The sequence below is a fragment of the Amphiprion ocellaris genome, chromosome 1, assembly GCF_022539595.1.
Source record: "Amphiprion ocellaris isolate individual 3 ecotype Okinawa chromosome 1, ASM2253959v1, whole genome shotgun sequence".
Classification (NCBI taxonomy): domain Eukaryota; kingdom Metazoa; phylum Chordata; class Actinopteri; family Pomacentridae; genus Amphiprion; species Amphiprion ocellaris.
This window is the reverse complement of record NC_072766.1, coordinates 9,039,089-9,052,760: the sequence shown is the minus strand read 5'-3', so window position 1 is coordinate 9,052,760 and position 13,672 is coordinate 9,039,089. Positions and strand designations below refer to the sequence as shown.

The following is a 13,672-nucleotide window of genomic DNA, read 5'->3' as shown; positions in this document are numbered from 1 at the left end:
CCAGCAGATTTAGTTTTTGTTGACAAACTCTATTCTTGTCGTCGTGGGACTGCAGTATTTAAAACCGTTCCTTCTATTTGACCTCATTTTTATTAGTTTTAGTTGAGAAAGTTATTTTGTCGATTAATCTCTTAAAAACCAAATAATTGGGTTAGTCAAGAGCTTTAAATTTCTTACTTTGTCATATTTTAAGTATGACAAAAAAATATAAAAATAAAGCATCTTGAGACAATTTGACCTGTAATTGATGTTATATAAATAAAATAGAATTTAAATTGTATGTATCTTGTAATGTTGGAGTAATTCAGCCATATATGTTAGAAAACACATTTTCTTTGTCCATTAATCTGTTGATTGTTTTCGCCAGTAATTCATTTCTTGTTTGGGTTTATAAAATGTCAAACCCAAATATATTCAGTTTACTGTCATAAAAACCAAAAAGTTTTACATTCATGATGCAGGAATCAGGCAGTTTTTCACTTTTTATCTTAGTTTAGTCAGAAAGATAGTTGATAATGTGTGAACTGTTGCAGCTTGTGAGCCGTAGAAGGTTTTAATCTTTGGGGCCGAGTGTCAAAAAACATTTAGAAACCAACATCAACAAAGCACTCAACAAAGGGAAATCCAACTTTTGCATGACAATGTCTAATTAAAGGACATTAATTTCCAATGTAAATGTGTGATATTCATCCTCTGGAGCTTTCTCTTCACATCGTCTTCCACCTGGACTGGTTTAGTCGGGAACATGTGCAACAAACATTTGAAAAACTGCACTTTAACATCAATGAATGACACTGAAGTTTAATCTCTACATAATGAGACTGAGTCTGAATGTGCTGCTCTGTCATTAACTCCTAAGTTTAGGGAAAGTTCACACAAAAGAGCTCAGAGAAGACTTGAGAATGAGCTTATTTTGAACAAACATCTCAGACTTTCTGAGCTTCAGCACCTCCAGCAAGATAATTTAACAACAAGCAACTCAAGAGATCCAGAAGTTGGCAAGAGTTAGCTTTAGCTGAGCCAAAGAACATGTGGGACGCTAACCTAGCAAACATTTCAGACTTTTCTCTGTGAATTCTGAGAAATAATTTACTATTTAATGACAGAGCTACACATCTTAACTCAGTCTCATTAAAACAGACTCTAATTCAGTGTCATCCATCCATATTAAAGTGCAGTTACCCAAAATGTTTGTTGCATGAGCTCCAACAAAACCTGTCCAGGTAGAAGGCCACTTTGACAAACAGGAAGTGGAAGATTCCAAGCAGATTCATAGAAGGGGGAACCGGACTGTACTAAGGTGGTCGAGTATAGAGGGGTGTTTTGTGGGTTTTTAAGGCTGATAATGATTATTAGTGAGACATTTGGAGTAGATATTCATTTGCAGTAAATGAAAGTATTTAAAATCTTGAGTTAAACTTAGAAGAACACAAACTCTAACAGAAAACTTTATTGATACGTTTTTGTTTTGTTTACAGATGTTAAGTTAAAGGAGTTTTATTCATTACGTATAACCAATCAAATCACTCCAGAAGACAGCGCGACCACAGGTAGATAAAGCCATTTTTAAATGTATTTATTACCGTAAATCAGTAAAAAATAAAATACTGATCATCAGTAGATCAGTCAGCCCACAATTACTACAATTCTACAATGTATGTCTCTTTCCTTTGACTTGTTATTTGTACAATATACGATGTATATGATGGCGTTTTTTCATAGCAAAGGCTATACTATGATGTTTTCTAAGAGACATACGATGCTACTCTGCTTGTTCTGGCCCTGGGATGCTGCACTCCTCCTCTGTTGTTTTCTGGATTGTACTCAGCTGCATGCCTTCGTCCACCCGGCCTCCGTTGACTCGTCCCGCCTGCCGTCTCTGGAGCTGAAGCTGGATTGGAACAGACCAAAGTACAGTCCAATCACGATGCCAGCTGCCTCTCAAAAGGCTCCTTCATCTGGCAGGTGGCGGCACTTCTTCTGAGGGGAAGCTGAGCTGGCCTGGCAGAACTTTGGAGATGTGTTCCAGTGGTTGGTGGATGTGTGGGGAGATAGAGAGGGACCTTTGAATTGTTCAGAAAGGAAAACAGGGAACCCATTGGTAGTTTTAGTTTAGGGTGCTACTGTGGTGTGTTTTTGGGTTTTAAGAGGTGAACAGGAAGAGTTTTTTTTCGTATTGATTATCTTTTACTTTGTTCCTGGTTGGAATGCCCATCAATGTCAACATGAAGTTCACTTTTAGTTCTGTTTATTTATTTTTATTTTACTAACACCCATTTGTTTTTAATCCCCTCACATGTTGTGTTGTTGTAAACTTACTCTTTCAAATAAATTCTCATCTAACCCTCTGGAAACCAGCGTTTGGACTGTTTTTGTGTTGCTCCTCACCTACTGACAGCTGTGGACTAAAGGCTATACTGTGACGTTTTTAGAGCGACATGCTATACTATGATGTTTGTTGGGCGACACGCTATACTATAGGCTTTTTTAATTGACATATTACTGTGACTTTTTTTTGTTGTTTTTTTTGTTTTTTTTTAGCAACATGTAAGAATTCGAACAGTTTTAAAAGTTACTATACTTTTACTTGTGCAATGAAATTATTATTCTATGGCATTTTTTAGATGACATATTATACTCTGATGTTTTCTTGAATTACATACTATTTTGACAATATACTGCACTATGACATTTTTTGAACCACATATCATACATGACAATTTTAGGCAATATCCTATCATTTTGTGCTTTTTGAACCACATAATAATCTATGTTTTGTTTTCTTGCCAACATGCTGTACTATGAACTACAGGCCATACTATGTTATTCTTGAGTAAAGCATACTATACTTTGACATTTTCTGAACTACATCCTATACTATGGCGTTATACACAGAGTGCTTTGGTTACATTTTGATTTATAATCTAGATTTTTTTCTGTTTTGTTTTTTGACAGGATTACCACAGACCTGACTGTGAACACCGTCGACACCCACCTCAGGGAGACGCTGCCTAAGATCTCAAGGCTGCTTGGTCGTGGTCTTTCTGGCACGTACTCTTCCAAGATGAGCCGGGAACTTTAACACTGATGGAATGACACCAGGTCTAAGCCGACAAACTTCCACTTCCTCCTCAACCCATAGTCTCTGGGAAACCTACATGGAGTAAGAAAAGTAGACAGAGAAGTAATTAAGTCTGTACACAACAGATTAAAAAGAAATCATGCTAATAAATTAAGTACAAAGAACCGAATTTGCCAATATACTGGAGACCAGAGGTATTTAATTTGATAAGTATAACCTTGTTTAGTAACATTTCAATTATTTGAGAGCAGTCCTAAAGAACTGCCTGTAATCCCAATCATAAAATGGGTTTGGAGGAAGAACATAGATGGTAATCTGGATATACATGAGTTAGGCTTTAGAACTACTATTGGTAGTATTGGTGGTAGTAATAGCAATGTGACTACTAACTACTGCTGCTGATACTGGCACTGCTACTACAACTTGTAATACTATTACAAATGCTGATACTACTTCTACGACTCTAACAGCTATTTTATACTACTGCTGCTTGTACTTTTAGTATTACTACTACTGCTTGTACAACTATACTACAGCTACTATTAATCGTCTGGTATTTGGTTGTCAAGCTGCTAGCTCGCCTTAGTGTTTTGCTAGTGGCTAACTAGTTAGCTCTCATAGAGTGGAAGCTCTCAACAAGATTTCATAATGAAAAAAGAGCCAAAAACTATTCTTACCTATGAAAAGTCATTCCAAGTTTCCTTGTCTCAATCGTACGACGCAGTGTGTAACTGTATTGCAGTACAGTGAGCCGGCATACTTGTTTCCGTTTTCACGCCGTCTACATCAACGGAATGCACTGAAACTTTGCCCCCACTAGCTTAGCCTCGCAGTAGCACGCAGCTCAAAGGGGCGTGTCCTATCTACTCATTCATATCTATGAGAACAGCGGTGGCTGCACATAAGGACGCCTGACGTTGATTAGCTGCGTAAATACCATTATATACAGTCTATGGTAAATACGTATGTGAATCGCATCATTGGCTACAGCAGCCAGTCACCGGTCACTCACTGACTCACATTGAAAAATAGCACAGAATGAATTGTTATGTGTTTATTTTATTTACAATTTAGGTTGGATTTTTTTTTTTTGCAAATTTCTGTATGTTTTTTTTCTTTGTAATATTATGACATTTATGCTTTGTACTACATACAGTTAAAACTGATTTCCAGGCAGTCTACAGGCAAAATGACTATTAACTGAGTAGTCGATGAACTTAATATAAGTCTGCAGTAAAAGTTAAACATTTTGGAAAAATTAAGATTCTAATTTGATTCAGTGATTTCAGTGTCTTGCTGTTGCCTTTGTCTTGAAATGATTGTAAATGGAATACTTATCTATCTATCTAGTGTGTGTGCGTGTCATATTTACCTTTGCATATACTATTTCCAGTTTATATATTCTAGACATATTCTATGTATTTATCTTCAATGTCTTTGAAACAAAAAGATCCTGATAAGTAACTCTTTAGACAATAAACAGGAAAAGTACTAGTGAATAATAAAATCAACAATGGCTGAATTCCGTTTAGCTTCTTCATAGTCAGAGTTTTGGTGCTGTGCATGTTGGCTCACTATCCCACAGTTAAGGTTTACCGGGACACAAAAACAGAGCCACGTATTAGTTTTATTAATACCACCTCATTTCTTGCAATAATAATAAGGAAAAAAAAGATGTCTGCTGTGAAGAAGGAGTGTTTCATATTAGGAGTTGCACCAGGATTGGATATCTTCTCTACATCTCTTTTAAATTCACAGCTTTAACCACGGTGTAAAATGCTGCTACAAGAACATAAGTACCTCTAACTATTTTTAGGCAAAGTCATAAAAGCATAGTGTTGCTCATTTTAGCAGTTTGAGAGACTCGGGGGGGGGGGGGCAGTGAAGTCAAAGGACACCGACTGAGGGAGCAAAACAGCATCAGCCGAAGGGGGTGCAGTCAGTGGGTGCTTGACCTTTCTCTGTCACTGTGTTACACTGCAGCACTGACATCTTCTAAATCATGTATTTAACTTGATATGTTTAACTGTCTTCATGTTGATTTTCTTTTGACTCAGAGTAATATTGGCTGAAGATAACTGCAAAACACTGTATATGTACATAAGAGCAACCTGCATTAGATCAAACCAAAAAATGTAAATACCAACAGCCAGTAAGCAGAGATCCATACTGTTAATATTGTCCTCATGAGATCAATTCTTTACACACACAAAAAAAAAAAGGTGGGGGGCGGGGGGGCAGAGATGGTTTATAGAAAGTAAAAACAAGCAGATTTTTTTGCATTGTTTTCTCTAAAATCTCAGCTCAAAAATTTATATTAACCTGAAATTAGACCCTAAATGTGGTAGGTACTTTTTACATTCCATGTGTGTTTTATTATAAAATCAAAGCCAAAGCCACAAAGTGAAACTATAAAACCAGCATTAAAAGTTCCATGTCAAGCTTTGGACTACTGTTAATGTCATGAAGTAAAATTATTATGTCCTGTTTTGTTAATGTGTTGTATAAAATAGACATTTTAGATTTTATTTGTTGGGAAAATAAAATAAGCATTGCAATTTTCAGGCCCTTCACAGTTCTATCCACAACACTCGAGAGCAAAGTGCTGTTCTTGTTGTACTTCACAAGATTGATTTGACAGCTGTAGTTAGTTATTGAGTTTGAGGTTTAAAATTAAAGCAAAGTCACATTTGATAAGATTAATTAGTGCAGTATGCTATTAAAAATTAAACCAGCGGTTTGCAAACTCTGTGGCCTGTGACCCCTTCAAAAATGACAGCGTCGTGTTTGACATGTCGATAAGTTGTTGGCAGTTCCACAATAGAGAGATTTTCCTTGTGACATATCAATAACTGAGGTCTTTAAAGGTAACACTATATTTTATAGCTCATGAGAAAAGCAAAGATCAGAGAAAAATAAGACATTTAGTCCACATTTGTGTTGCAGAAAGGTGCATGGCCCTCTGCAGTAATATGAGCTAATCCAAGTATACATAATTAAAACTAGCTCCTCTGCTAAATGCATACATATGTCCGTGTAGATTCATAAGCATGCATAAGTTTTGACAATCTTCAGAATGAGCACATTCACTGATAATACTGCCACTTAAAAAGAATGTAAATCCTTTTTTTTTTTTTTTTTTTTTTTTAAGAATATTGTTCAAATTAAAGCAGCTCTAAAAGACGGAATAATAAAAATATCTGAGCTACTATAAATATACAGTCTGTCAAGGTCCACAACAGGAGTTTAGCGGCCACTTTGCAAGGATTCCTCCAGTGGTTGGACTCCTGTGTGGTCAGTTCCTGCAACCTTACTTCACTTCTGGAGTGGCCGAGGTCCAACTGTGCAACAAGTTTCCTTAATAAGCTGCCTCACCAGCAGGTGGTGCATTTGACAGGGGTTTACTGCATAAATTATGGTGTGACATTTGCCCTGACAACTGTCAAGCCAAAGATGTCTTTATATGGCTTGAACAATTAAATTACATTGTAATTTCTGGCTCAGCTTATCTGCTTTTTGAACTTGTTTTGCACACAGGTAACTCTTCTGAGTTGAAGAAGGACCAATTTGTCGGCCATCATCTTGCACGTTTTGAGTTTGGATCAACAGTAAATCAGACTAAGATGTTTAAAAGCCGTTTGTACAAGCTGTAAAGGGAGTTATAATCGACATTTTTAGGTATATTTGCCACTATAATGACCGGTAAAGTAAAAATGGCTTTAAAAACAGTCTCTTGTCAGTAACATTTTATTGAAGCTAAACTGTCGATATGTTCTAGGAGCACTGTTTTTGACATTTGAAGTCAAAGCAATGTTTTAGTTCTCAGTTTTTTTTTAAAAATAGACCAACTGTGGCTCGGACAGGCGGACTTAGCAGAGTGAGATGTGAAGATAACACACAAAAAAACATGATTAATATCCGCACTGAGTCATCTTTGTCTGACTTGAGCAACACATAAAGAAAGAGGAACTTGGTCGTTTGGTGGGATGGAGGCCCGAAGCCTTATATGGCTATATGTCAGTAAATGTGTGAGTTTTTCAGCGTGCAGTTTGGGAATAAAGAGTTTCAGAAAATGCTAAACTCAAATGTTGTTAAACTGATTGAGATGCCAGATAATGTAAACAAAACTGATAAAAGTCCTGTTTGGTGTGTGTGCGCATGTCCATGTGCCTTGTGATTCACTCCTCGTCTAATAATAACCACAGCCCAGTCTGATAGTTGCAGCTCGTGGAGTCCAGAGAAATGAGGAATCGGGAATAAGAAGTGAGAGGGCTGGATGTCCCCTCGCATGCATGTCAAGCGACCGCTCCATGTCATTGTGAAACGCATGACGGCCACTGAAACCTCGGGAGACTATCGACCAGGAAATATAGGCCCTCTCTGTGGACTGACCACCCACAGAAGTGAAATATTTTGTGTCATATTCTCTTGTTTTCTTGGAATGCATTTTGCTTAAAAAAAGAAAAAGAAAACCCCTACTTGTCGATCCAAATCATAAATGGGGAGCCACTTTTTTAGGCTGATATTTCACTGCGTAAAACTGCTGGATTGCTTGTCAGAGTCAGTGAGGATGTTTCGCCTCTGGAAGGCTCAGATCATGCAGTGCAAAATTGTATTCCATGTCAAAATGACAATTTCTCCGGCCTGCTGGTAAATCGAGGCTCACATTGCAATCAGCCTGGCAATAAATCATCTTACACATATATTTCCCTTCTTTTAAACTGAATTAAATTTGCAGCCAGCTCTGTGCCAAAATGCTTCATTTTTTCTGCTGCATGTGCAAGATCCTGTCACATAATTGCATTAGCAATTGAACTGAACTTTTTCCGTTTAATTTAGACACGAAACAAACAACATGCATATTTAATTATTGATGAAAAAGGTCCTTTATCTGTTTATGTATTTACAGGTTATAGAGTTGCCTAAAATCTCAGTGGGATTTATTTAATGTCACCTGTTGCAAAAGAAGCAGGCAGCAGATGCTCTGTTTTTAAAATGAGGTCTCCTCATTCATTCGGTGAGAACAAATGAAAATGAACGAGCTGATGTCAGTGTTTGTTACTCATTCAAGCTTTATATGCCACTGCTGCTTTGATATTCCTGCTAACAAAATTATCAGACATCTGATGAATGCAGGCCTTGTTTCATTTTATATATATATATATATATATATATATATATATATATATATATATATATATATATATATATATATATATAAAAAATACTGAATCTGTAACTACATGTGGAATTCTTTTTAACCTTCTGCCACTCCACTTTGCCCTGTACTGAATTCTATTGAATGACAAAATGGAAACTTCTATTAATTTAGCTGGCAGAGATTGAAATTGAAATGGTGGAAAACCTTCAGTTAAAACTTCTAATGTGCTCGCATGCAATCTCTATCATTTTGAACTGTAAGCATATTTTGGGCATTTAGCATTCTCAGAAACACGCAACAGCTTGAAAACAAAGCTTGAAAATCAGAGAAAAGCTCACTTCCATTTTTCTCTAATAGTTTTTCAGTAATCATAATAATAAGAACAGGTTCAGCACTTAAGTCTAATAGCAGAAACTGGGTGGATGTGACCAAATAAAGTGACCTGATCGGCGTCAGTAGTTCACACTGGATTCACCGCTTTAACAACTTGTTTAGTAGGAAGAGTTTGTCACCTTCTTGTTTTAATAAGGAAGAAGAAGAAGGAGAAGAAGAAGCCTTATGGTACCAACCTAAATTGGTAGAATTAAGGAAGTTTTTAGTTCCCCTGCTAATTCAGAGATATATAGAAAGCCTGCATTTTTCAACCACCTTTGGCAATTTGCTTTCGGTAGTTCAACAACTCCCTGGTGGACACCTTTACTGCTCACTGCTGGATGTTGGACGGAGCGTGACGGTAAGAGCCAAGCAGATCTGTTCTCTGAAAGAGACTGTGGGCGTTTCCTGACTTTCCTTATTCAGCCACAGTGATATGAGAATGTGTTTTAGTATTACTTCGGTTTTTGTACGTGTTCGCGTTTATCAGTCCATAAATTCAACATAAAACATGCATTATTTACTACTAATTGACCATTTCTAGTACTATATTTGCTGCTTGTTTGTGTTTCATCTTTTTTAAGGAATTCATACAAGATTTAAATTAGTTTTTGTTTATGGCTGCTTCAACAAAGCAAAAATTTTAATGTAGGCAAAAAGTTGTCAAAATCTGTATCTTTATTTCTTGCTTGTCTTGCATGCAATCCTGTTATACTTACTTACATTGCCCAAATCTACAAGAAATGCATAAAGTCGAGTTTGTTTCAGCAATTTTGAGATGGTAATTGTTGTGTTAGTTTTATATAAAAACCTTCTAAGTGTAAAGTTTATTCAGCCTCGGATAATTCAATGTTTTTGCTTTAAACAATTACCCAAAGTAAGTTATTATTTACGTTTACCCAAATAAAAAATAGTACAGTCTGTCACAGGGACTCTTTTTTCTTTTGGACTAAACTTTTCTTTTTTTTTTCAACTGAGTTACTCAACTGGCTCAGAAGAAATGGTGAGCGAAGACGATTACGAAATTTGACTACTGCCGCAGGAGTTACAGAGTGTGGACATCAACCTGCAGTCATTCTGGTCAAACTGATGTTCTGCAGAGGAGGAGTGCAACACTTCCTGTTGCGACGTACCCTGTATCCTGTTTTCCACAGTCAGTGGTCATGCGTGTCATTCCCCTCTGCGAGGCTGTGTGGGCACAATCTCGTGACCCTGCACGGTGAATTTTTTCGTGACTGAATCGAGGGGGACTCCACACGTCTGCAAAAAGCTCAACATCAGCAAAAAATATGTATAACAGCACAACAGAGGCATTCAACTCAATGACTTCAGTCTTCTGTGCTAAAACTTGCTGATTTGTCATTGTATAGTGTGTCTTATAGTGTTGTGTAAGTTGCAACAGTACAGTTTGATAACCAGCAGACTGAGCTCCCTTCAGATTGTTAGTACCATCTTAAAATAAGTTCATAAAAACAGTGGTAAGAACAGTGCCACCTCCACACATCAGGCCCAAATACTCGAGAGGCCAAACTGTAACCGTGAATTAAGAGGTGCAAATATAACTGTTTGTGTGGCTTCAACTGCTACAGATATGCATCTTGTGAATAGATTCAGACTGCAAACTGTGAAGTGCCCAGTTACACCCAAAACCGGAATGTAGTTCTACAATTCTGCAATTTCATTTAGCAGACGCTTTTATCCAAAGTGACGCACATCTGACAGTAGATACAACACAAGCAAGAATCTAGTCAGGAGAAAACAACCCGGACAAGTGCCATAAAACAAGCAAACTAATAATAAAACTAGCGCTTGTTCAGAGCTACTGCAGGTCACAAATATGTAATTTCACACCGTCACATATACTTCAAACAAATATATCAAAGTTAGCAGTTTTATCTTATACAGCCGGTCATAATAAACCTGTTTTTATTAGAGTAAGATTAGTCAGTTGCAAAGAAGTTGACACAACAACCTGTTCAGGATCAAGCAATCTCATGCAATAGACCATTTTCATGGCAGAAGTTTTGATTTCTCAGAACACAGGAGGCTGCTTTCACTTAGAGGAGGTGCTGCTGGTTCACTGCCATGACTTAACACTGAACTGAACTGAGCCTATTTCATTTCAACACATCTGCCACAGAAAAGATCTATAGCTTGTCTTTTAGTAGTATTTCAGGGTGTTGTATGCATTTTTGTAGTGACTTTCATTCAGTCACAGTAGAAAGGTTGACATCCTTTACTTTTTTACATTTTCAGAAATATGTGTATTTCCTTCATTGCCAAGTTAGATGTAAAGATCGGCTCTCACATTTGTACAATGAATCACTGAATATGACGCTATCTGGCAGCCAAACAGTGGAGAAATACCACGCCTGGCTCTGTCCAAAGAAAACAAAATCTACCTACCAGAGCCTTTAAAAAAATGAGTTACATGCTAGATCTTGTTTGTATAGTCCGGCACATAACCCCACATAATCACACTTGGGTTTGTGTACAGCTTAAGCACACTCTTTGTGATAAAAAAGAAAAAAAAACTCTGCTGGTTGCAGCTTCATATTCACTATAATGAGAGAACTGTCAATAAGCAAGTTTTTATTTTCCCCAAATGTTGAACCTTTAAATAGCAATGACATTCAGTAAAAGCAAATGCTACTACAGCGTGATTACGTGACTTTTCCAATAAGTAACCGCTTTCCTAGAACATTTAACATTTTTGAAAACATTTCTAATTAAATGATTTCTCCCTGCTTTTCCTGTATTCTGACTTAACTGCCAGTTGTTGCCATAGTTGCTCAGCAAAAGTCTCGCTTTAACCCCTGAACACTCATTGGTAACGAATACAAGCCAAAGGAAAATTTTTCTGCTGTATTTTGTGGCAGCAGCCCTTTCTGAGTCAGATGTGACAAATTATAAATCATTTGATAACACAGCATCTCATGATTCAAACAGTGTCAGATCTGCTTTGTAATAGGAGCGTGCAGAGCAAAACATCAGGTTCTCACTTTTTTGTCCTTTATTGAATTGCTGTGTTGTGGACATTATTTTCCCTGTAAGAGTCCAGCAAACTAATTTTTTTCAAGATTAAATAAATCTGTGAGTATTATTAGCAATATGAAAAGGTACCCAGTGCAGAAAAATGACACTGATTACTGATCAGTTACTTTAATCTGTAACAATGCATTCTTTTTTAAAGTTCATTGTACATTATACAGTGGCATCTAATGGAAGAAGACAAATCAAGCGCTTGAGTAAATGTACTTTGGAAGACAGCTAAGGTTCCCAGCCATCATCACAACCACTTCGCTCCCTCCACATGTGGTACTAACATCCAAGCAAGTGGTTATCCTGGATCTGACTGTACCCTGAGAAGACAGGATAAAAAGGCCCATGAGCATAAGAGGACTAAGTACGCAGATCTCAGCACAGTCGAGGTCGGATGCCGTGGCTTAGCTGGTCATTCACTTCTGTGAACCCCCAAACTCCATGGAATAAAAGGATTGCAATTGAAGAGAGCCATCAGGAGCATCCTAGAGGCCGCAGAGAGTTCCTCATGGTGGCTGTGGATCCGTAGGGAGGTTCCATGGAGCAACTAGGCTGGGTCGCCCAGGCGAGGTGCATGAAGATTAAAGAGCCGAAACACCCTATGACCCCGGGTTCTTCACTGATGACGTGTCCGAGTAGCACCAGAAGGTGCATCCAAAGTCTACTTAGTTAAATTCCAGCTCTGCTTGCATTATATTTTGGGCCTATTTTGTCCAATGTGAACAGACGTGGATGCATTTTTTACCTGAGTTGAAATGAATCAACACATCTTTGACACAGATTGAAAAGAAGCTGGACATTGTTTGTGCTGGGTGGGGTTATATTTTGCATGTATTCATATTTTTATGTCCACCACTGTGGTCTATTGCATGGTCAATGAAATCTGCCAGTGATTTAATGCAACTCCAGTAAATACAAGCAATATACACTTAAATTAATATTACTGGAACTGTCAACTGAAAGTGAACATTAACTGTGTAAACAGATGACTGCATTGTTAGATTCTACCTCTTAACGCGGCTTCTGCATGTATATTGAATCAGAAGCAGATTACTTTATTGTCATTCAGGCAAATTACATTAGAGATGCACTTCAGAACTAAATGCCAATGCAGGGCCAGCAATGAAAACACACACAATTAAAACACCTGAGATCAAATAAACAAACTGTATGATATCATTAGTCACTGTAAACTCATATGCACATGACAAACCGGAGCGTTTCAGACACCAGTGGATTGCATGTGATCTGTCAGGATCAGGGTTTTGCTGTTGTTTTTGTGATGTTGTAATCTGCCTGCAGACTGTGACAGAATGAACGCAGAATGACAAGAAGAAGAAAACAACCTCTAATCACTTTGTGACTGTCCTTGTAGCTGATCTGTATGTTAGTAACAAAATGCTGAGTTGTGTGGAAATGATTTTGGTGTAATAAAGTCCGATATGTTATCTGCCACCATCTGTTCACTGTAGTTTCTACGTCTTACACAATAATGTCAACTGTGTGAAGTGTGTGCACGGCTCTGTTGTAGAATTCACATGTATATTTGCATTGTTTAATAGTGTCTTTTTTTCTTCTTAAAGGTTCTTTAAAATTGTGCACTGTACAGTTTTAATGCTGTAATAGATTCAGAGACATTTCAACAGAACAAACCTGCTACTGAGACTTAAAAACAGTGGATTTAACCTGCTAGGTCACAAACAAATCAAAAGAAAGACACAAAAGCGAGGTGACCGGCTCTTATCGAGGCCTGGATCATCCTGACCATGTGACACATACATGGATTCATTTAAAGGCAACCTTCAAGGAACTGAATCTGAAAGACGAGTTCCCAGTTCCTCATTTGATCTATGTCACTGTTGTTGTGCGCGTACTTCATCTCTCAGGCCACAAGGAAAACAAACACACAAGTGTAGGTTTGTGCTTAAAAACAGACTTCGTAGCAAAAAGGTATCTCAGAAACAAAGTGAGAAACAAAGCAGAGAGTTGATTATGAGTCTACTAAGGGAGACATA

The 13,672-nt window shown here is 37.5% G+C and overlaps 2 long non-coding RNA genes across 2 annotated transcripts; one reads left to right on the top strand and one right to left on the bottom strand.

The window, feature by feature from the left end:
* Positions 1 to 995: 995 nt before the first annotated feature.
* LOC129349316 (uncharacterized) lies at positions 996 to 3,880 on the bottom strand. Its single transcript, XR_008602286.1, has 3 exons — positions 3,760 to 3,880; positions 2,996 to 3,154; positions 996 to 2,063 (listed from the first exon to the last, which is right to left on the bottom strand). It is a non-coding gene; the product is annotated as an uncharacterized LOC129349316 (long non-coding RNA).
* Positions 3,881 to 8,747: 4,867 nt separating this feature from the next.
* LOC129350404 (uncharacterized) lies at positions 8,748 to 13,112 on the top strand. The gene is made up of 2 exons (XR_008603809.1): positions 8,748 to 8,976; positions 11,828 to 13,112. It is a non-coding gene; the product is annotated as an uncharacterized LOC129350404 (long non-coding RNA).
* The last annotated feature ends 560 nt before the right edge of the window (positions 13,113 to 13,672 follow it).